Source organism: Meriones unguiculatus, chromosome 19 (genome assembly GCF_030254825.1).
Source record: "Meriones unguiculatus strain TT.TT164.6M chromosome 19, Bangor_MerUng_6.1, whole genome shotgun sequence".
Lineage (NCBI taxonomy): Eukaryota > Metazoa > Chordata > Mammalia > Rodentia > Muridae > Meriones > Meriones unguiculatus.
In genome coordinates, this window is record NC_083366.1 from 44,041,185 (window position 1) to 44,063,756 (window position 22,572).

At 36.5% G+C, this 22,572-nt stretch overlaps 1 pseudogene; it reads left to right on the top strand.

Moving 5' to 3' along the window:
- The first annotated feature begins 1,698 nt into the window (after positions 1 to 1,698).
- On the top strand, positions 1,699 to 20,417 carry LOC110563394 (prolactin-3B1-like; annotated as a pseudogene).
- Positions 20,418 to 22,572: the final 2,155 nt, after the last annotated feature.

Genomic DNA, 22,572 nt, shown 5'->3' on the forward strand with positions numbered 1-22,572 from the left:
TGATCACATATTTTCAATGCAACACACAATGCTTTACCAGGATAATATTACTTGCAATGCTTTTATCTGAATTGGACAGTACTGGTTCAACAGACTAATATGTATGTCAATAATTGAAGATACAGTAGTATATATATTTTATAATACTAAACATCCTTCCTCTTACTGCTTATTACTCATTGTCTTATTTCTTTTATTATTCAAGACTCTCTTGGTCCTTTTTTCTAATAGTTTGTGAAGTCCTTCATGACTCTGCTGCTTTGTTTTATATCTCAAGTGAAAAATGGATGAAAGGAGAGCTCTCTATATTCATCTTGTTCCTGATGATAACTTGTGCTATGATGAGGATTGTATATCACAGCATCTATAAAGTAAAATTCTTGTGCTCTCTTCACTCTCTGTCTCTGTCATAAACAATATAAATGTGATTTACATGAAACTTCTTATGTATGTACTTCTTACACATATAATCTAATTCCCCTTCGTGTTTACTACAGGAAGCAGTACCCTATACACAAACTATTCACATAAATACAGTATGATTATAATTATTGCAAATGAAAGACAAAGATGTGTAGAAAGTGGTCAGCATTTGCTGAGATCTTCTTATCTAGAATCCTCAAAAAGCAGTCCATTGGCACCCAATTCATTTAATCCTCACAAAGAGTTCTCTAATGCACAGTATTATTAGAACCATAAGAAACTGAGGCTCCAAAAGCTTATATAAAGATTATAACATATGAATTCTAACTAAAATAGGAATCTGAGATTTATTTACCTCAAGCCTTCAATCCTAATCCCTTGGTAGAAAAGATTCAGGCAATAGATTTTGTTATCACCATTTGGCCTGCTTTTTTCTTCACATGCTTTTCATGTTTCTTGAAAAATGTCCATGAGATTTCAATTTCATTATCAAGACAGTAACTAACAGACATGGCAGCAAGCAATATAAAGCAGAGAAGACATTCATATATTTTTCTGACACCATAGACCGGCCAGTTCAAAATTCCATTGTTTATATCATTGATACTAAGACATTGCTTTCCTCCAGTAACTGTCAAAAGTGGGTTGCTGTGATAGAGGCAAGACAAAGAAGTCATCTATACTGAGGACACTATGATTCTGATGATATTCTTTTTTTCATTGTACCTCGGTTTTGATATTCTACAGAGGTACATAAATCACAAAGGCACATGAGTGAGCAGTTGGTTCATTTGTTTGAAAATACTTTGTTTCAGCATTCATAGACTTTGCTGAAATCTATTTTATCTTAGTAAAATCTTGTAGATACTTAGTTTTTCTAAGCAATACTTGGTTTCCATGGACAATAGAAGCAATCAAATAGATCAGTCTCACCTGGAATTCAGATAATAGTAGGCAAATTAAAAACAACAACAACAAAAAATCAGTTTGATATTCCGAAGAACATCATTGTTAAGACCTAATTGTTTTTATTTGAAAAAAAATGCAATTCTCTGATAGAAAATGGACATTTCCACACTACAAATAATGTATCAAATAGATTTTCTATATGTTTATTAATAATAAATAGATTCTTTTCACAACCTTTGTGCAGCCATCACATGTATCTACCCTGGTATGTTTTACTCATTTTAATTCATAAATATTTAGTTGGAAGACCTTCTGAGAGTGACCATCAGTGCTTTCCAAACCTAGGAAGAACCTCTGAAATACACAATGCCTGGAGTGGCTGCTCTTCCTGATGCATCTGATACCAGGCTGTTGAGAACAAAAGAGGGGGAGGAAAGAATTCTAGGACTTATGGAGAGACTGAAGGCTATGCTCAGCAGGGTAAGTCCAGTCACTCCTCATATTACTTTGCTTATTTTATGCATAAAAAGTGTAATTCTATGATTCCAAATGAATTTTCATATACATTTTCAAGGGTATAATTTAAACATCAAAAGCATTCACAGCCTAGCAAGTAAAGAACCACTGTTTGTAAAACCTATCTTCTTCAAGATTCTTTACGGAAAACACCACATACCAGTAATCTCAGTTGGAATTACCTGTTCCTCATAGTTACTCAAAAAGTAGTTTTCATAGGCAGAATGTATACTCATACCTAACTCAAGACTGCTTTGAACTCCTAAACTTTATCACAATTTTGGAAATGCTCATAATGTCTTAGGAGCTGGGGAATGCATCATATGGAAAATAGATTGAGTTTTAATATAAAAGAATGTAAGTTTCCTCCCAAAACCCATAATTATGAATGATGTGCTAGGGAATGGGCTGAGAATACACTGGCCTTTTTATTATTATTTGGTCAAATCCATGGCTACAATTCAGGACAACTTTCAGATTCTTGATCATTCAGTCAACTCTTTACATAATGTTTTGTATCTAAGGTACAGTAGAAAATATTTATTTCTTGTCTTGAGTTCAGTTTTAGCGTACTTAATATCTTCATGAAACATTGGCCCACATACATAATAAACCCATGATTTCCAAGAAAGCTCTATATGCATAAATTTTCTCTTTAACATAATTTAACATTTGTAAGTTTTCCAGAATGAGCCTAAGGAAACAGACTAGTTATGAATGCCTTCTTCGACAGCATGGGGGTCTAGTTTGATCCCAGAATGCACATAAAAATAAGGATGTGGTGACTGCACTTTATTGTCCAATCATTAGGAAGGTAGGAACACGAAGATTCCTGGTAAGTGTTTGGTAAAATAAGAAAAGATGTCTCAAACTCATAAAATAGAGAAAGTTAGAAGTTTATCTATTGAATTTCAAACAGTATAAGCCTCTGTTTTTGAAAGGCACACACACACACACACACACACACACACACATACACACACATATATATATATATATGCACATATACATATGCAAATGTATATACATACTCTGACACACATACCCAAGAAGGGAATGAGGACCAGATAGTACCAACAACATAAATAATTACTGTATTTTCATGTTTAAGTTCATCCCTGAGCTGTGGAAAATGACTAATCATTTTTGTCTGGATGGTTAGACTTAAAGTCATCTGATGAAGATGCTCTCTATTTTGCTCTTTTTACCCTTTATTGCTGCATGAGCATGGATCCACATGAGGCTGACAATTATTTCTAGGTCTTCCAGTCCTGAGATATTCATCCCAACAACTGCTAACCACAAATCTATGTCCTTGGTCACTGGGAAGGTCCTTGATGATCCAGACCTCGGAACCTTGATTTAATATTTTTCTTTTTGGTGCATTTCTGGGCTTGATAGAATTCTGAAAAAAATAAACTTCAACTCCTTTAAAAAAGTGCTGCACCTGCGATTGAAGATGAATGAACTTATTAGACAAACAACAACAACGAAATTCTAGTAATTGGCAGATCTAGTCTGCCAAATGATGGAAGTTTAGTGATAAGTTATTGTTGACCTTTCTGCTCAGATGGAGAAGTGTCTTTGGACTTGGGAGTCCAGGAACCACACATCTCTTAGAAGAAATTATAGGTCCTAAAGGAAGGTTTCTCCAGCAGAGCTTAGGAACGCAGGTGCCTCAGCCACTTTTTCCCGTTGTGTCTTCATTGCTTCTTGGCTTCTTCCAATGAGAAAGTCACACTTGGCAGCGAGTCTCATAAAAGAGATTTATTGGGAGGGACAAAACCAGGGTTTGGAGGGAAGAATCCAGAGGTTGCTGCTGCTGTTCCTGGAAGAAGGCAGCATGTAACTGAACAGTAGGCAGGGCATATATAGAATTTTTTAGTGGGTGGAGCTTTCCAGGGCAGAGATTTTTAGGGTGAGGATTGGGGAAGCTCAGGGATTGGTGGGCTTTTCCTGTTCTGGATTGGGGGAATTATTCTTGTAAGGCAGGACCTGGCTAGTAATGACGATTACAGCTGTTAAGTCATTCCCTAATGGCTCTTAGGCCACTAGGGAAGTCGGGAAGGGGAGGCAGCTACCCACTTCCCTGCCTTTAGGTTTTATAAAGTTTAGGAAGCACACAAAGTTTACAAAGGAAGTCCCCTGGTGGGGAAGGTTTTCCCTGATGATTGATTTAGCACAAATATCCAACAGGAGTCATCCTTTTTGGCTACCCCTGAGCAGTATACAGTGTGACCTAATATCACTGCCTCTGTTCCTTCTTCACCACCATTCATAATGTGTTTTACAAGAACTTATAGACAACAGACAATGAAGGATGACCAAGATAATATCCTCAATAATATGAAACAAGCATCTGGTGTACAATGAAGAGAAATAGAGCAAGTCGAAAAACGGGAAGGATAGAAAAGAAGGAATGAATAAATGACAAGTTGTGAAAGATAAGGAAATCCACTCTTCTGTGTGTGTGTATGAGAGACTTGTGTGAGTTTACATATTTGTGTGTATATGTCCTTATACATAAACATACACAGGTGTGTATATATATCACTGATGACAGTTGTCTTTCTCTATGGTAGTCTACTTCAGTTTTTGAGAACAGTTATGAAACTAAAGCCTTCAAACTAGCAAGTCAAAATAATCTTTCTTCTTGCTTTGCCAACTCTGTGTTGTTACAGATGACAGCTTCCTTGCCCAGCATGTTATGTGGGCGCTAGAGATCCGAAATTTGTACTTCAAGCCTGTTAGTTCACAGGCATGAAGAAACCTGATGTCATCATTGCCCCCACCAGGTGTGTAAACACCAGATATAAAGGATAGACCCGTCACTGAACATTCTTTCTGCCTAGGCTTCCCTTCTCCACTTCCCTGGGTCAGAGCACCGCCCCCTCTCTCTCCACTTCCATACAATAAATCTCTTCATACCAGATCTGTCGTGTGGCATACAGACAGATAGAGAGATAGATATCACAATGCCTGCAACACAGCTTTCTTACGGAGTGAGACATCTACCCCATTCCAAATACCTAGAACTTAAAATTAAATATTATATAATAAATATTCTGAGTCTCTTCTGTTTATTTCTTGAAAATTATTTGTAATGGAAATATGTCTTCTGTATTAAATGTCTCAACTCAGGCAAAAATACACTCTGAGTTTTCTACAGGATTTCAGAGTTCACAAAAATGTTTTATCTTATAAAAAACAAACAAACAAACAAAAAAGCCTTTCCAACACCTATAGAAAAAGTGCAGTGGACCATTGGGCCAGTCCTAAACCATCAGTAACAACTGCTTCATTCTGATTCCTCCTAAGTGCTAGGATTAAAGATTTTTCCCACCACACCTGGCTAATCCCTTTATACAAATGTATGTATGTATGTATGTACATATTTATTTTAGGAAGCTTTTGCTGTCGTGGGTTTCTGATGGTTTCCCAAAGGCCTTTAGTGTTTGTTATCCATCCTCACATTCCTCTACTACACTTCCTTTCTTCCTTTGACTGCATTTAATCCTTCCTATTCCTTTATTTTTCTTTTCCTCTCTATGCCAGCTGTTATTTCCTAACCTCTTAACAGCAACAGAAGGATGAATTAGCAATACTGTTGTTAAGGAGGATCATTAAAACTGCAAATTTTGATCAGCCCCAAGTTCTTTTGGTCCCAATCGCTATTACAACACATAATAATACTCAGTGGATGTGATAATCCCATGCTTACAAATAGTTCAGTATATGTGCTCAAAAATATAACAAAATTAAACTATAAGAAAAAAAAGTTTTTGGCAATCATAGTTCTGTTGAGGTCTGCAAAGATGGAGCAGTGGGGGAAGTACTTGCCACACAAGCAGGAGGGCCCAAGTTCACATTCTGACACCAGAAAATAGGGTTGGCATGGCGGTATATACTTGTAACTTGTGGTGAAGTGAGATCATGTTGACTGGATTGGACAGCTAACTTAGTTGAAACAGAAACTCCTGGCTTCATTAAAATATTCGCTTTAAACAAGATGGAGAGGACACTTAATGTTCACCTCTGACATTCACAGGCATATGTACATGTGTCACACACACAAATAATTAAAAGTAGAAAATGATCAGGTCAAAATAAAAACCCTTCTTTGATATGCACATTTATGCAATTGACAGGCTCATCTTCTTTTCTTATCACAAGGAAAAATATTCCTGCATTCCAACCAGTTTCCAGGTGATGATGAGTTTGCCTCATCTCTTAGTGCCAAACTATTCATCAACACGTTGATCCATCAGCCCAAACAATGAGTTTCTGTGATTTTAAGTTAGGAAAATAAGTTGTCAGAAAAAAACAGGTTTCTTTTGTTTACCTTCTGACTAACCTGAGGTAGAAAAGAAAGCATTTATTCATTCATGCCTGAGACCATACTACAGTTTATAGAAATCAATAGGACATAATCTACATCACATCTAGGTGTGACTGTGATTCAGACTAACTGGTCCCTTCCTGAAGGTTAGTGGACATGGATCTCAGTTGCCCTTCTTGTCTACTATAGACACATTGTGAGTGGGATCCTTTTGTGCCTTGAATGTGTCAGTGTTATTCCACTTAGAGGTACTTAGTGAAAGCTTCTTGTCTCTTTCTGTGTCTCAAGCTTAGATTCTAACTGCGGCATATCTTTTAAAGACATTGAAATGTGCAAATTAAAAAAAAAATTAAAGATGACAGTCTGGTAGCTAAAGGGTAGGTCATACGGTTTGTGTTCAAAATATATCAGGCTGTGCTGTGAACATTTCTGAATAATGCTGAAAATGAACAGTGTGGGCATGGGCTTAGCACTGCATTTGTGAAGTTTGCTTGTGGGTGGACTGTAAGGCAATCTTCTATAATTGTGAGAAATGAGACATGGGGGAGTTCAAAATTTCTCACTTTCTCTGGGTTTGTTCTGAGAGACCAAAAGATTAAAAATGGCTATTATTTTAATTATTTTAACGGCCTGAACTAGCTGGGTAGAGAGGTCCAGTAATGCCCTGAGGGGAAGAACTCCCCTTACTGCATTCTTTCCCCACCCACTAGAGTTACAGTTGCTAGGAAACTGGCCCATCCCCCCCTAGGGAGGGACACCAGATCATTAATGGTTTGGGGATCTTCCTATAGCCAATCAATTCAAAATGCAGCGTTTTGAACAATAGATGCTTGCCAGTCAGGAATCTCCCTTCGTTGGGCATGCTGAGTGGGACCAGAATCTTTTTTCTTTTTTTCTTATCAGTTACATTTTATTTACTCTGTATCCCAGCTGTGTCCCGATCCCTCATTCCCTCCCAGTCCTCCCAGTCCCTCCCTCCCTCATCTCCACCATGCCCCTTTCCAAGTCCACTGATGGGAGGGGACCTCCTCCCCATTCAACAGGAACTCAATGACTGGCTCTTTGGTCTCCCCACCCCCAAGGGAGGAGCAGTCCTGTTAGGCCACAGAGGAAGGCTTTGCAGCCAGTCTTGAAGATACCTGATAAAACAGGATCAGATGAATGGGGACCAGAATCTTTAAATCACCCAATTAACCTGAGCCCGGGGCTCTTGGCTATCACTGCTTTGGCGCTGGGGGGTGTGAGTCCAAGCTGCAGCTTGTAAAGATTTGTAATAAAAAGATCCTCATGTGTTTTGCAACGGACTGGGCTCCTGGTGGTGGTCTTTTGGGGTATAGCGATTTGGGCGCAACAGGTCCACATACAACTTTGGTCAATACCCCACAGACAGATCCAGAACTTATTAGAAGCCAAAGGAAGCTGGAGAAACACAGGATAGTAGGCTGGGATGGGCTGTGGTCCTTCTTTTCTCCTTCTTTAGATATGTACCAACTCCACTGTTTCGAACTGGTCAGAGTTGCATCCCATGTAACATTCTAGGATGAGGAAACTGAGGCTTGGGTAGAATGATGATAAACTATAGGCAACTAAATAAATCAGTGTAATCAATGTTTCTATGCTGAATTAGTAAATGTGCTCTCTGGGGAACAAAACTGATACGTGCTTGAGGCCTATTTGTAATGCATTAGCACTTGTGAAATTTTTATTATTTCCACAGAAGATGAATCCCAATGACATTTTTCACTGTCTTGCATCTAGCATCTAGCCAACATCTGTAATATTTCATTGTATAATTCCAATGTCTACATGGCTTACTGGTTTGGAAATGTATGTGAAGAACAATAAAGACAGCAGTTAAATAATTTATAAGAGAGTAGCATGTGTGGGAAAAAAGCTATGTTTGAAGACAACTTTATTTTGAAAAATTACTGTCTGGGGTCAATTTCTCCCCTAAGATTGGCTGTAAAGGAGAGGTACATGAAGCCCATAACCTCTGGATACTGTTGGTATGCTTCTTGACTGCACACTATAGCTAAAAGTTTAGACCTGACTGCTTAAGAAACTATGTGCTATGGTTTCATGACTTTAAAAATACTTAGTTTTAGAGTGATCTAGAACCCATACTATGCTGAATTACTTCCATGGTGCCAAAAGGCACTGTGAGGACTGTTTAAGGGGGTCTGTACATGATAGCAACTAGTGATCTATCAGTTATCAGCAAGCATAAAAAGTGTGTCAAGTTGTTAAACAGTGAACTAGCAGTTATAGCTGCAATTAAATATATCTCTGATATGATTTAAGGTCAACCAGGCAAAAAGAAACCAGTGTTTTATATTCTAAGACTATGTAAAAATATGTGCCCAAAGAAAACATAGGCTCAAAAAATACTACCATAATCAGAGTTTTGATAAATAGACATGATCTGCCTCTCAACATGCCTTCTAAACATTTATTTTTCATCCTATAAATCACTTAAGTTGTCATTGACTTTGTGGAAACACTTTACAGTGTTGATGGCTGCTGGAAACAATAAATTTATGCTTAAAATGCCAAGAATAATTGACTATGACTCCAAAATGATGGTCCAATGTTGGAATAAAATCGCACGTATTTATGACCTTCTGAAAACTTGGGAAACATTTCAGAAGACGTGACAGAAAGACCATAGGACTATGAACTTAGGGAAAGGTATTAAAAAATAAGTATTTTCCTGCTGGACAAGAATATGAGTCATCTTAAGACAGAGATAACATTGATGATTTTCAAAATAATTTGAATGGCCAAGAGACTACTGCTAAAGGGAAAACAATACTTGAAGAGACAGGGTGTGGTATCACTAATGAGGATGTACGTTTTCCTTGATGAGAACGATGCCCTTACCCAGACACTGATTACTTCTCTTTGCCTTTTAGCTCTGCTGGTCCTTAGAGGCTCTCTGTATATACAGGACGTAAAATTGTAGTTAAGGCAGAGCTCAGGTGAAGCAACTTTCCAAGTTTGCTAAAGCCACTGAGGAACAACTTTTAGAGAGATGCAGCCATTTTGGAGTCAAGCATATTACTGTAAGTAGCTCTTCGTTCATGTTTCTGCAAGCAAAATTTATTAATGCATCATTTCACCAACAGGTTCAGAGAGTACACAGATTCACTGGTGTCATATTTCTTGTAAAGTGACACTTATTAATGCTTCACATGCAGACACAAAGCAGGAGAGAGCAGAGAATTTTTCTAGAATGTAATTGTACAATAAACGTTGAGGACAATAGTTCACATTGAAAATTCTACCTGTGACAGAAAACACAGCAATGTCCAGAGACATTTTTTTTAATATGGTTTTATTTTATGTGAGAGTAGAAGGAGAGAATTTTTACAGACTTCTAAAGGGAAAACGCAGTTGAGCATTTTCCTGAGCAAGATATTACCCTACTCAAACGGCAAGCTACCTGAAATGAGAAATCAAACTTCTTTGAGAACAAAAGATTCAGTGATACAATTGTCTCAACTCCAGAAGGTAAGAAGCTAAGATCTTTTGGTTTCTGGGTCTTTTTATTATTACTTTATTTTACTTTTTAGAGCATATTCATTTTACATGCTGATTGTAGCCCCCTCCTTCTCTCTTCATCCCTAACCCTTCCCCTAGTCCACTGAAAGGAGGGTTCTCCTTTCTTGTCATCTGCTCCTAGCTTATCAAGTCTCATCAGGACTGCCTGGATCCTCTTCTTCTGTGGCCTGGTAAGGCGGTAAGGCAGTGTCACCAAGGGGAGGTGATCAAAGAAAAGAAACCCAGTTCATGACAAAGGCAGCCCCTGCTCTCCTTACTAGGGAACCCACATGGAGACTGAACTGCCTATAGGCTACATCTTGGCAGGGTGTCTAGGTCCTCTTCATACATGGTCCTTGGTCAGTGCATCAATCTCTGCAGGAACCCCTGGGACCAGATTTTTTAGCATTGTTGGTCTTCTTGTGGAACTACTGTTCCCTCCATGTCCAACTATCCTCACCCCCCCACACACAACTTTTCTTCTGTAAGACTCCTTTCCCTCTGCCCATGTTTGGCTGTGAGTTTCAGTATCTGCTTCGATCCCTTGTTGGTTGGAGCCTTTCAGAGGACCCTCTATAATCGGATCCCATCCTGTTCCCTCTCTTCTACCACTTCTGGTATCTTTCTTGTTTGCCATTCTGAATGAGATTTAAGCATCCTCCCTAGGGTCCTCCTTTTTGTTTAGCTTCCTTAAGTCTGTAGTTTTTAATATGCTTATTCTCTATTTTATGACTAACATCTGCTTATAAGTGAGTATTTATCATGCAAGTCTTTCTGCTTCTGGGTTATCTTACACAGGATGATCTTTTCTAGTTCCATACATTTGTCTGCAAATTTCCTATTTTTATTACCTGAGTAGTATACCATTATGTGAATGTGCTACAATTTCTATATCTATTCCTCCACTGAGGGACATCTGCGCTATTTCCAGATTCTGGCTATTACAAATAAAGCTGCTATGAACATAGACGAGCAAGTGATTTTGCAGAATGGTGGAGCATCTGTAGGGTATATGCCCAGGAGTGGTACAGCTGGACCTTGAGGTAGCACAATTCCCAAATATTTGAAACAGCACCAGATTGATTTCTAAAGTGGTTGTACAAGTTTACACTCCCACCAGCACTGGAGAAGGGTTCTTCTTTTTCCACATACTCTCCAGCATGGCTTGTCACTTGAGTTTTTTATCTTAGCCATTCTGATGGGTGTAAGATGGAATCTCAGAGTAGTTGTGATTTTCTTTTTCCTGATGACAAATGATGTTGAACATTTCTTTAAGTTTTCAGCCTTCAGATACTCCTCTTTTGAGAATTCTCCATTTAGCTCTGTACCCCATTTTATTGTATTATTTGGTTTGTTGGTGTCTAATTTCTTGAGTTGTTTATATATTCTAGATATTAGCACTCTGTCAGTATAGGGTTGGTGAAGATCCTTTCCCAGTCTGTAGGCTGTCATTTTGTACTGTTGACATTCTGTTCCTTTACCTTACAGAAGCTTTTTGGTTTTTTAAGGTCACATTTATTAATTGTTGATTTTAGATCCTGGGCTGTTGGTAGTCTGTTCAGGAAAATGTCTGCTGTGCCAATGGATTCGAGGTTCTTCCTCACTTTTTCTTCCAACAGATTTAGAGTGTCTGGTTTTATGTTGACGTCTTTGATTCAGAGACCACTTGATCCAAAGATCTTGGATTTATTTTGTTCATGGTGATACAGATGGATCTATTTGCATGTTTCTACATGCAGACATCTATTTAGATTAGGTCCATTTGTTGAAAATGCTATCATTTTTACATTGTATGGTTTTGGCATTTTTGTCAAAATTAATGTGTCCTTAGCTGTGAGGGTTTATTTCTGGGTTTTCCATTCAATTCCATTGATTCACCAGTCTGTTTCTATGCCAGCACCATGCAGTTTTTATTACTTTATTACTGTTTTTCTGTAGTTTCTCTACAATATGATATCAGGTTTCTAGTTTTCTTATATCTGTTCAGTCACTTGAATATACCTGAATAAATGACAAGTTAAAAAGCCCAATGCAGAAGATTTGTGTGTTTAAACAATTCAATACTAGCTAAGTGTCATAGCAATAATAGAAGCAGGCTTATGTTAAAAAATAATCACATTTAATTTGTAGATCATATTTGGTGTGGAATATGAACTGATTACAGCCAAAAATTTGTTTTATGAAATGGAGAACAGTTATTTGCCATTTTACTTTATCTTATCCATGACAAGCATGCTATGTGAAATATATATATATGTATATATATTTATATTTTATTTTTGACATTATATTTAGAACATTTCTTTCTTCTTGTTACTCTCTCCAAACTCTTCCATAGATCTCTCATTATTCTCTTTGAAATATATGGCCTCTTTTATATGCACCCTTATATATGTATGTGCATATATATTTCTAAGTATAATCTGCTAAATTTACATATTGTTATTTGTTTATAAGTTTTTAGTGATGGCCATTTGGTTTTGGATAACCAACTGATGTGCTGCTCCTTGGAAATACTATTTTCTTCTTCTTGCATTCCTTGTTTTCCTGTGGTTCTCTTTATAGAAATGAGATAAATTATTTGTATCATTATTTAAGAAAACTATTGTAATTAAAACTGATTAAAACTGACCTATTATTTTCATTCTTTAGCTAAAATATTGTTCAGTTACATTGGATACTACACAAATTTTTGGAATATTTCAGGGTTTAGGTTATTAGTATTTATTTCCCAAGAAGAAAAGCATTAGCATTTGCCTAGTTATATGTTACATATAATTTTGTTGCATTTATAAAAGGTTATATAATAGTTATATTCTTATAGAATATACTTGGTGTTTTAGAAATTGTTTAGTAGTGTCACAAATGGTCAAAAGAGTAAATCCATTAAAGATATACAGGAAAAAAATATAATCAAACTGATAGTGGCTCTCAAAGAAGAAACAAATAAACCCTTTAAAAATACAGGAAAATATAATCAAGCAGATGAAGAAAATGAATAAAATGGACCAGGACCAGAAAATTGAAATAGATAGAATAAAAAAAATAATATTTTCCAGGGAAAAGAAGATAACACCAATTTGTTATCCAATACCAAATGGTCAGCTCTGAAAACATAGATATGAATAACATTTTATAGCCCGAGAAAGTTGTATTTAGGAATATCTGCATATGTATATATACAATATGAATATAATTATAATTAATGAAAAAAAAGACGATGGCTTTGAAAAATTAAAGAGGAGCTTATGAGACCGTGTTAAATGTTAACAGGAAAGGAAAAATAATATAATTATGTGATAATTTAAATTATAAAATAGATTTTTTAAATTATACTGTTTAAAGGAGGTCTATACATTATTTTTTTGCTTATTGAGACCATTAATTTTTGTAGCACTATTTAAATAAACACCAAATTTGGACATTTGTGCTTCTGATCTTTTTTATGTATTAGTATTCAATTGAACAGGGATGCAGCTAAAATTTCACAAACACTATGGAATAACTATCTAAAGATTACTCACTGTATTAAAGAAATGAACATTTTAACAGACTGCATTAGAGCAATTATAATTTTATCTTTAAATTTAATAAACACTTGAATGACTATTTTAATTATAACATATGATCTATAGTTTTTAAAAAGAAAGAGCGTTTAACATGCCACTGATATGTTTCAGTCCTCTGACACTGTGATTATTGATATACTGGCTACTGTCTCTGACCATCCCTGAGCCAACAAATTGGTGAAATCCTCACTGATCATTTTCAAATATATTAAAGTTAAGTGTTTTATAGAGCAGGAAAAATAGATAATGCACTCTCCTAGGGTTTGTGTAATGATGCAATCAAAAACAATCAAAGGCAAAGTGTTGTTCCTTGTAATTAATTAGACTGATATTGGCTAGCGTGACTGAAGTTCATGGAAGGTTCTGTCACAGAGATACATAGTGAAAGGCCACCGGTGTCTACTTTGTGACTAGGTGAAGTGACAAGTCTGAGGTGTTGATGTATTGACTCTCTCGGTTGGCATGATTGGATTGTAAGGATATCAATTGCACATTCCAGACTTTTGATGAAAATTGAAGAGACCTAGTGTACTCACAGATCAAGTTTAGAGTGAAAAATATTAAAAGGTTTTGTAAAATGGCAAATTCACAAGATAATCATTGTGAGTTGGAAACTCTAGGCTCTTACATCATTTTTATGACCAGACTTTCTTCATTTTCATTGCCAGTTATCAAGTAAACATGAGCCTATTCTCATCAGGCACAAAGGTAAGGTATACAGCTGTGTGCTCCTTCTGACATCAGTATCCAAAATTCTGGCATTAGACATTTAGTTTTTAGAAATTGCAACTTCCTGGAGAGTATTATAAATTAAAATGAGCAGAAATTCACAAACTCTTAAAGTATGTGGAGGACTAAATATTGTGAATTACTATTAATGTAAGCTCTAAATGTTTGTAAAATTAAAGAACATTTCAAGAGCAAGTCAGAGATGTGGGAAGTCACCCAACTCTCAAAATATGTATTGGGAAAATATAAACATTGCTTAAAATTACATAGGACAAAAATTATTCCCCACAAAAGCACAGGGGAATAATCGTATCGTGCGGCACAGGGCCCTCAGAACAAATGGAACTTGCTAGACAGTTTAGCCCCCATGACTTCATGTGAATGAACCATCCGGGTGTGATTTCTCTCTTCATCACAGGGGTGCTTCAGCTGCTGCTAATGACAAACCTTCTTCTGTGGGAGGGTGTGGCTTCCATGCCCACGTGTCTAGACATGGAAGGACACAATGTTGTGTCCATTGAAGAGCTTTTAGACAGAGCAATTGTCATGTAATTTGTAAGTACTTCACTTCTTTCTGTTTTTTGTTCTGTTTTGTTTTGTTGTTTTTCCTTAAAGCGCCCTTCAAAAGTTCTGCAGATTGAATCAGAAAATATCATGTAGAAAATTTCAGACACTCATAGAATTAAATATATATATATTAGTTATATATATCATATATATATATATATATATATATATATATCAGCCATAAAAAATGGCCAAAAAAAAAAAAATAGGGAGCTGGTTGAAATCTCAAAGATTTGTAAAGATTAGAATAATGATTTCAAATAATTGCTTAAATGAATGTTTTCTATAATTAGTTATATTTTTGTAAAAAGTTACTGTCTTTCAACCTTAACTTATAACAGTTAAGTCTTAAAAGTGAGTCTAAAGAAAAAAATCTGATTTCCCTGTCTTGTATGGAGGGTCTTGTTTTCATGATTATTCTTCACTTAGCAGATATGGAACATAAGATCTGTGTGTTGCAGAGAAATGTGTGGAGGGAAGAGTGATGAACTAATCTGAAGGTGTGTATAGACGAAAGAAGAAAAACTGCTTACTTAGCTCCAAGTGCTGAGAATGGCTGAGAATTTCCATTGGCAAATGGATACAGGGAGGGCTGCTTTAGAAAGGAAATATGTTCTCTTCCTAGGGGAGATACAGGATCTGATCAGAGTGAGTCAATGTGGGGAAAAGAAAGACAACTTCAATACAAAGTTGGGAATGTTGAGAATATATCTATAGATTTGTAAGTAGTATACATTCCCATTGTCCATTTCACAGGCTAGTGTTTCTTTCATTCCACATTTTTCATTCACAATCTTTCAGCTTCACAGTACCCCTGATATAAAGAGCTAATTACACAGATATGATTCCTTCAAATGAGGTCACAAGAGTTAAACTCTCTGGGATACACTGTCCATTTTGTTGGATGATTTGTTTCTGCATAGCTGCAGTGGAGAATAAGACTTTTCCACTGTGAAAATGTAGGTAATGACTACATTGCCCCAAAATATAGTTTGAGAGATGAGTGACTTCCTGAAACTTTGGCTCTTACAAATTCAATGACTGCTAATAGTAAATAATACCTATCTTAATAAATACCTTAAATAAAATCTTCAACTGATCATATATGAATATTAGATAATATATTTAGTTCTTCACTTATTTTTTGTTAAATTTTTTCTTGAAAACATACCTAGATATTTGTATTTTAGTTATCATATCTCTTTTCTACTTTCCTTCCCCTACTCTTTCTATGTTTGCTCCGCTTAACTCCCCCAAATTAATGGCTTCCAAAGTTATTAATATGACTGATAGACACACACACATATATAATGTATAGTATATATCACATGTACATTATATATGTTTATACCGCTGAGTAAATTTACTGTTGCTTTTTTGAGGTATAACTAGGTAGAGGACTCAGGAGTTGCTGCCTATAAGTCTCCTTTTTAAAGCACTGTTTAGTTGTCAGCAGTTGTTTGTCTTGGGGTGGGAGCCCCTGAGATTCACCCTTCAGTTTCAGCATGTCTACTGGTGCTATTTTGTGAAGGTCTAAATATGGCAGACATTTCATGGTGGTATCATGTGTATAACATTCCTATCGTTTATAGGAGAAACAATCTCACAGCAAACTTCCCTTGTCTCTGGTTCTTCTTTATTTTTTGCCTTCATATTATGTTGTCCCTTGATTCTTATAATTAATTTTGACAACATCAACACAATTGCTGTGTGAGTTTATCATGAACTTGATATGGTCCACACATAAAGAGTCACGAGTAATTGGAAAAGAGGTAAAATTTCAAAATATATAATAAAAATTAATATATCAACTTAGAACAACGGTAAATAATAGATTCATGCATATGAATGTACTGCTCTATGTCATTCAACTCAAGTTAAAAATAAAACACTTAAACACTTAGTGTTTTGGAATGAAAGTTTTTGTATAGATTTCTTTGCAAATTAATTTTTAGAAGGGGCGATATAACAATATAATAGTAAAGATAAAAATAATTTCAGAGGTTAGAAATTGAGATTAAACACTGAATTGCATATCTAATGAGGAAAATGTAAGTAGATTTTGCTGGTTTAATCATTCAATTTTTAGGAAGTGCATATTTGTTATAAACTACACATCTATAAAATATACTTATATATTGATAATAGGTGTACTTATTTAAATTGAATCTCTAATTAATTAAAATATTTTACTATTTTCAGGATGAAAACTTTGCCAATAGCCTGGTACAGAGCCGGAAACTCCAGCACCTGTCACACCACTTCCCTTGCTACTCCAAGAAACAATGAACAAATCCAACAGACACAAGTAAATCATCACTCCTGGTTGGCACCAAAACAACTGGTTACCTGTCCTGTTGTTTATTGCAGGTGTATTATAGGAGCATCATAACATGTTCAACAAAATAGAGAAGAATGAACAGTCAAAACAAAACATTATACTGTCAATGTATTATAAGTTAAAATTTAAGCTAGCTCAGACTGTAGCAGAGCAATAAATAATTCACACAAGATAGGTTTTTGTTGTTGTTTTAACCCAGTGCCATGCTCATAGGACTGTAATTACTTTAACCTAAGTTGGACATTCATGACTATATATGTTCTCATGAACATGTGCAGGAGATGCCAATACAGTTGCATTTATGCTCCTCCATTGCCAGCATTTCTTTTTTACAATTATCATTTATTACAATTTATTCAAGTTGTTTCCCAGCTGTGGCCGCCTCCCTTGTCTCCTCCCATTCCTACTCTCCCTCCCTCTTCTCCCCCTATGCCCCTCCCCTATCCACTGATAGAGAGGTCCTCCTTCTCTTCTATTTGACCCAAGCCTATCATGTCTCATCAGGACTGGTTGCATTGTCTTCTTCTGTGGCCTGGCAAGGCTGCTCCCCCCTGGGTTGGTGATCAAGAGCCTGTCACTGAGGAAGCCCCTGCTTCCCTTACTAGAGACTCCACTTGGATACTGAGTCTATGGACTACATCTGAGGAAGGGTTTTAGGCCCTCTCCATACATGGTCTTTGGTTGGGGTATCAGTCTCTGCAGGGATCCCAGGGCTCAGTTTTATAGCTCTGTTGGTGTTCTTTTGGAGCTCCTGTCCCCTCCAAGTCTTTCTATCCTTCCCTTCTTCCAATAGGTTCCCTGTACTCTGATCAAAGCTTGGCTATGAGTCTCAGCCCCTGCTTCGATATCTCGATTAGTTGAGTCTTTCTTAACTGACCAGTGTGTCATTTGTTTCTGAGATTCAATACTATCCTATTTCTGTCTGATTTTATATTACATGTGTAGTGTGTCCAATTGATCTGCCTTCTCCTATGGTTATAATTGAAAATCCAGCTGAAAAGGGGGCTCACCTCATACTGTGTCATGTGTCTCAGACTAAATTCTGTTTAGATGAGGTCTTAATACCTTGGCAGCTCTAGTGTGTAATTGTTATGATCTATCCACTGTTCCTCTTTATTAGAGCAAATTTCAGTATAATTTAAACTAAACTTAATATTTAAACACATATCATACATATAATCCACTTTCTATTATTTTATTAGGTAGTATCTATCTTCTAGTCAGAAGCTATTCCCATTAATAAAAATGTGATTATAGTGAAGGAAGAAGAGGAGGAAGAAAAGGGGAACATGTCCTCAAAGCTAGACACTTTAGAAAACACTTTACTGGCACTGATGCATTTAATCCTCACAAAAGTCCTCTAACACAATGTATCATTAGGAAGATTATGAAGAAAAGCTTCAAAAGATTACACATACCTTATTACATCATATGTGTGCCGGGCAAGAATGTGAGTCTGTGCTTCTTTCACCTCAGGATATCACGCTTAATCATCATACCACAGTGCTCCTAGCAACCTGTTTTGCCATCACAATTTGGCCTGCTTCTTACTTTTATGTTCTTTACAGGTATCCAGCACCATGGTTGTGAGGGTTCCTCTCTATGATCCGATTTAATTACCACTAGAGTTGCTAAGAGAATTTACAATTATCTTAAATTGGAGAGGAATGTCATGTGGGATCTTGACCATGAGCATACACTGGGTGGGGGAGGGGTATTTGTGTGTCTAGAGCCCGGCTGGTTCTACATCAATGTTAAAGGCAATGCTGTACCACTGTTCTTATACTGAATATGTAAATGAGCCGCTCTTCTAGAGACCAGGGAAAGGAAGTAATGTAGACCATGAAAAGTCTTTCATGAATATGTTGACTTTGTACTGTATTTTTCTTTTTGTAATTAATTACAGTTTATTCACTTTGTATCCTAGCTGTAGCCGAATGACCAATTTGATTTTTTGGCATGAAAATGATTTGGGCCATTTGCCTCTGTTAATGCTGGTATCTGTTTTTATTTGTGTCAGGCCCTGTGGACACTTACCTAGTCTCAGCAAAGCTTTGTTTTCTCGTGGACTGGAGAAATAACCAAATAAAAAAGATCTCATGAGGAGTGGAGATGATAGGTTATAGAGGGAAAAGAAAATATAATCTGTTTGGTTTCCTAGGGGAAAAAAAATTACAAACTAATTGCTTCTATTTAGCAAACTATGGTTCTGGGGCCTAAAATTTGCATTTTTATAATATGTCATATAGCAAAACATTTTCCATACACTTATTAATTCAAATAGATATTGCTGTTAATCACCATTGTGCAACTACCACATGTGTGTACCACAGTGTATTTCACTTACTTTAATGTGATCTTTCAACTAGGTTGATTAGCCAGATGACCTTCTGAAAGTGATGATCAGCATTTCTCCAGCCTTGTACCATCTTCTGGAGCCCCTAGTGCATGCAAGTGGCTGCTCTTGAAGGAGCTTGTGAGACCATCCTGTTGAAAATCAAAGAAGGGGAGGAAAAAAAAATCAAGAACTTCTAGAATAAATGAAGGCAATCTTTGTCAGGGTGAGTGTTTTCTCTAAGTTGCTTTGCTTCCCTGCCCCCCGCCCCATGGGAAAATACTCTACAAACACGTAAATTGTAAGAGTTAAATTTAAGTTTCCAACTTGTTCACAGTGTGACAGTAAGGGGTTGTAACCAACACCAACATCCTCTGAGGTTCCTTACTGAGACCCTCATACACCAGGAAATTCAACAGAAAATAGGTCTTTAGTCGGTGCCCTGATTTTGACTGAAAACTTTTATTTCTAAAATTTCCCCCATTTTTTTTCAAAATTATAATGACTATGGACTGGAGCTGGGAGATATGTCAGTCTATAAGACCCTTCCTGGCAAGCATTAGGGTCAAAAATTAGATATGGTGGCTTATGCTTTTAATTCCAGTACTGGGGAGTCAGAAAATATGTAAATCCCTGATAAAGAGAACCCAAGTCTAAAAAAAAGAAAACAGTGAGAGAGAGAAAGAAAGAAAGAAAGAAAGAAAGGAAGGAAGGAAGGAAGGAAGGAAGGAAGGAAGGAAGGAAGGAAGGAAGGAAGGAAGGAAAGAAAAAAGAAAGGTGCATGCATGCTTACACATGTGGGCATTCATGAATACACACACACATACACACGCACACACGAAAGGAAAAGCATAGCAACTGAATACTACAAATCATACATATTCTCTCGGCGATTAGGTTCACCCTGCAGCTGAAGGAAATGTCTTCCCTGCTTGGATGGGACTGGCAGATGTGAGATCTGCCAATAAAAATACTCGCCATTTTGCTCTTAGTGACCTACTCCACTGCCTGCACAGTGAAACTGATAAGGTTGCCACTTATCTCCAGACCCTGAAGTGTTGAGTCATCTATAACAACTGCAAAGCAGGCATCCAGCCAGCCATTACTGGGGTCGACCTTGATAATGCAGACCATCAATGCTTCCCTTGATTTTTTTTTCTTCTGCATGTACACATGAGTAGAATTAATTTGACATTAAAAATAAAACTGATTATTTAGAATTGACATTTTAGTGGTACTTCTAGCAGTGAAAGTGGGGTTCTTTTACCTTTACTTGGGAGCTTTTTCTTCCTACTTGCCTTGACATGAGGGTTCATGCCTAGTCTTATTGTATCTTGTTATGCTGTGGCTGTGTTCATTTGCTGTCCCTGTGAGGTCTGCTCTTTTCTGAAGGGAACAGAGGGAGCAGTGCATCTGTGGAAGAAGGGAGGTGGTAGAGAGAGCTGGGGGAAACTGAGGAAGGAGAGGCTATGGTCAGAATTTATTGTATGAACAAAGAATGAAAAAAAAAAGGTCAAATTCAAAATAAAAACTTGTGATATATTCTTTTGTTCATTTAATATAAAATTAGTCTGTAGTATTGTGATATCCCTGTAAAAACTTTCTACTCAGTGGTGTGGTTTGCCAATAACACTCTTCTTACTCCCTTACTTTAGAAGCAGTAAGTCAAGATGGTTAAACTTAGAATCAAAGCAAAAGATCACTGTTATTCAATAAACCCATTTTCACAAGAAGATAGAAATTTGGAGATAGGTTTTGAAGGCAAAGTGCTCTCTAAAAGCAAATTTGCAAGTCTAATGGTAAGCAAGACATGTATTGTACAATTACAGTCTCTTTACTTACCATAAATTTTAAACTTTCCAAAACCCTGTTAGGATACAAGTATGAGATGTCTCCATATTTCTCCAGTAATAGTCTTCAACCATTTTCCTCTTTAGCACTGTCTCAGACAGATTCCACATGTTCAGGTCACTGCAGTTCTGACATTCCTCCTCAAGCTCAAGTTATTCTGCACCTTCCCCTCATTCTCCAGTTATTAAGGTCACACAGCAGGGAAGGAAGATCTCATCTGTTTTCAAAATGCTCTACCTTCCTTCCTCTTCTGCATATCAACACCTGTTACCTTTTCAGAAATCAGAAGATAAGGGAAAACAAAAAATGGTGACAGAGAATTTGGTAACTAAGGGGATTACTCATTATGGCTCAAGTTATATTCTGCTAAGAATCAAGGACTTTGGAAGGGGAAAGGGAGGAGATGAGGGAGAGAGGGAGGATTGGGAGGAAAAGAGGAAGAGGGCTACAGCTGGGATACAAGTGAATACATAAAATTATTTAAAAATAAAAAATATAGAAAAAAATATAGAAAAACAAAAAAAAAGAATCAAGGACTTCTGTTTGGTGGTACTACAAGGACAAAAAAAGTGAAGAAAATTCTGGGAGTGTCGATGATTCTGTGAGAGTGCTCATGAATATGTAAATTACCTTACTGAAGTTAATACAGCAGATGATGATGCTGGAGACACAGACTGTTTCAAAGCAAGAAGACAGCCAAAGTTATTTAGATTTGCATAACAGTAATGGCTCAGAGACCTGGTCATGAAGGTTTGATGAAATACAGGTCAATAAAAATAGGAAGGCTATTAATCTAGAACGCTTTTATAATATATGTAATACAAATAGGATGATGAGAATTTATGGAATAATCACAGATTTCTTTAAACAAATATGTGATAACTTTTTTGATACTCATTACTCCTACAATGGGTAAATCATGATAAGAATTAGTTTGCATCATAAAGCATGATTTATAGAATTTAGAGAGTATTTATTCTATGAGGAAATGGAACAGCATCACTATTTAAAAGAAGCAAACAATGTTACTAGGAATTGATAAAAAAGTATTAAGTTATTTTGAAGTATTAATTTAGTTTGTAGGATGGGAGAGCTGATAGGAAATAAGTTGCAACACCATTTTGACATGTATACAATAAATCAACAAGCACTCTGGGATAAACAATGTGTCAATGGTAAGGTATTGCAGGGGGCATCTGGAGGCTAGTATTCCACAGAGAAATGTGACAGCAGAGGCATCAAACAGATGTAGGCACCTGGAACTAGATTTAAAAAAAATACATGTAAAAAGTTCAAGGGAAGTCAGGAGGTGGTGGTACAAGCTTTTAATCTCAGCACTCTGGGAAGCAGAGGCTGGAGATTATCTGTGAGTTCTGGGCTAGCCTGGCCTACAGAGTGAGTTTTAGGACAGCCAAGGTTACACAGAGAAACCCTGCCTCAAGGAAAAACAAAC